Genomic DNA, 2,689 nt, shown 5'->3' with positions numbered 1-2,689 from the left:
ACTGGGTAAAGAAAATACTTTTTTATAACTGGAATAATAAACCAAATTTTCCATTTCTTTTATCTTCTAGACATGTTTTGCACCAAAGCAAAATAGCTATTCTTTATTTAACTATTATGGTTTTTGCCATGAAAAATCTTCAAAAAATATGTTTTCAGACAACTATATTTGGCTTATTTGCACTGCCATATAATCTTAAGTAAGCTAAAAAATTAAAAGAGGGCTGGGCGCGGTGGCTCATGCCTGTAATCCCAGCACTTCAGGAGGCCGAGATGGGTGGATCCCGAGGCCAAGAGATCAAGACCATCCTGGCCAACATGATGAAACCCCATCTCTACCAAAAATACAAAAATTAGTTGGGCATGGTGGCAGGTGCCTGTAGTCCCAGCTACTCGGGAGGCTGAGGCAGGAGAATCGCTTGAACCCGGGAGGCAGAGGTTGCAGTGAGCTGAGATCACGCCGCTGCACTCCACCCTGGCAACAGAGTGAGACTCCGTCTCAAGAAAAAAAAAAAAGTTAAAAGAGAAATATGCACAAAAAAAGGTATCCAGGTATGTCTAAGTATTTTATTTGAGGGGAAAAAAAGATACCCAGGGAATCATTATTGAACAAAAAGACAAACCTAAGGGAAAAATTATTTTTCATAAATTTAAGTTTAGAAAAGTTTCTTTAATGATAATCAAATCCCTTCTCACAATGGAAAGTTCTACATGATCTTAAGGACCAAAATATCATGATCTGAAAAACAATATGGAAAGTTATTTGCAGTAGAAACTATCACATTTACTTAAAAAGCAGCTGAAGTTGCTTTTTTCCAGGTATATAGGCAACATTCCACACCATTCAATACTACCTTCCTTTTGTGAAACATTTTCTTCGGATGGCTTCCAGAATACCAGCCTCCTGATTTTTCTTCTAGGTCACTGGTGGGTCCTTCTCAGTCTTTTGCTGGTTCCTCTTCTCCTCTACTTCTCAATGCTGGCATACCTTAGGTCTCTGTCTTTTGCCACCTTCTCTTCTCTAGCTGTACTAGGTGATCTCATCCAAAGTCATGGTTATTCCCTAATGACTCCCAAATTAATTTTTTAGTCCCAAATTGTACTCTGAAGTCCAGACTTGGATATCCAATTGCCTACACAGCATTTCCAACCTAACATAGCCAAAACAGAACTTGATTCCACATTCCTCCAAATCTGTCCCTCCTCCAGTACACTTCTCAGAATCTCAGAGTTTACCCAATTGACAGGTCAAAAATCTGAGTCATCCTTTACTCCTCTCCTTTTCCTCCTCATATCCAAGCTATCAGCAGACATTATCTTCTCTACTTACAAAATAAGAGTCTGAATCCAATCTCTAACTCCTCCCACCTCAACATTTATCACACTAGTCCAAAACTGTTACCTAGGACACTATAATAACCTAACCAGTCTCTGCTTTCCTCTTTAATCTTCTTCAGTCTAACCTTGACATTGTAGCTCCATATTTCATAAAGGTAAATCAAATTGTCACTCCTCTTCTCAATCTAATTGCTTCCCATTTACATATTCATGCCAGGCTATAAGGACCTGGCTTTCTTCCTTATGTCACTCCTTACCATTCTTCTCTCTTAATCACTACGCTGTAACCTTACTGGCCTCTTTGTTATTCCTCAAACATGCCAAGTAAGTTAACATTTTAGGGCCTTTTCACTTGTTTTTTACCTTTGTCCAGAATGCTCTTTCCCCAAATATTTATATGGCTCATATGCTTACTTCACTGGGGCCTCTGCATATGTCATCTCTTCAAACAGGCTTTCCCAAACTATCTTATCTAAAGTTTCAACCCTCTCCACATTCTGTCCCAGTGGGATTCATCCCGGGATGCAAAAATAATTCAATATACACAAATCAGTAAATGTGATATATCATGTTAACAGAATGAAGGACAAGAGCCATATGATAATCTCAAAAGATACAAAAAAAGCATTTGACAAAATTCAACACATTCTATCCCTATTCCCTGCCCTTTCTTTATAGCATTTGATATATGTTATTGTCTGTCTTCTCCATTGGAATGTAAACTCCATAAAAACAGGTACTTTGGGCTGGGTGCAATGGCTCACACCTCTAATCCCAACACTTTGGGAGGCCAAGGCGGGTGGATCACTTGAAATCAAGAGTTTGAGACCAGCCTGGTCAACATGACGGAACCCTGTCTCTACTAAAAATATAAAAATTGGCTGGGCATGGTGACAGGTGCCTGTAATCCCAGCTACTTGTGAGGCTGAGGCAGGAGAATTGCTTGAACCAGAAAGTAGAGGTTGCAGTGAGCCGAGATCATGCCTCTGCACTCCAGCCTGGGCAACAGAGCGAGACCCCATCTCAAAAAACAAAAGCAAAAACAAAAACCCAGGTACTTTGTATTGGTCACAACTGTATAACCAGTACACAGAAGAGTACCTGGCACAGAGAAAGGAGCTCAATAAATATTTATTGAATCAATTAATGAGTCAATGGACGAATGGGATTTCTAGTCTGAACGCCATCCAATAATATAGTTTAGGGTTTGTTTTTTTAATGGGGAAAAAAAAGAACCCCAAGTACGCATCCTTAAAGACAAAAATTAATTCAGCTTGATTCTTCTCAAATGATATGAATTTTATTAGAAGGGACAGTTATTCAATAGCATTGAGGTAAATTTTTTTTTTTTT

Source organism: Hylobates moloch, unplaced genomic scaffold (genome assembly GCF_009828535.3).
Source record: "Hylobates moloch isolate HMO894 unplaced genomic scaffold, HMol_V3 SCAFFOLD_7, whole genome shotgun sequence".
In the NCBI taxonomy this organism is placed as follows: Eukaryota; Metazoa; Chordata; class Mammalia; order Primates; family Hylobatidae; genus Hylobates; species Hylobates moloch.
Note: the sequence above shows the minus strand (reverse complement) of the source record.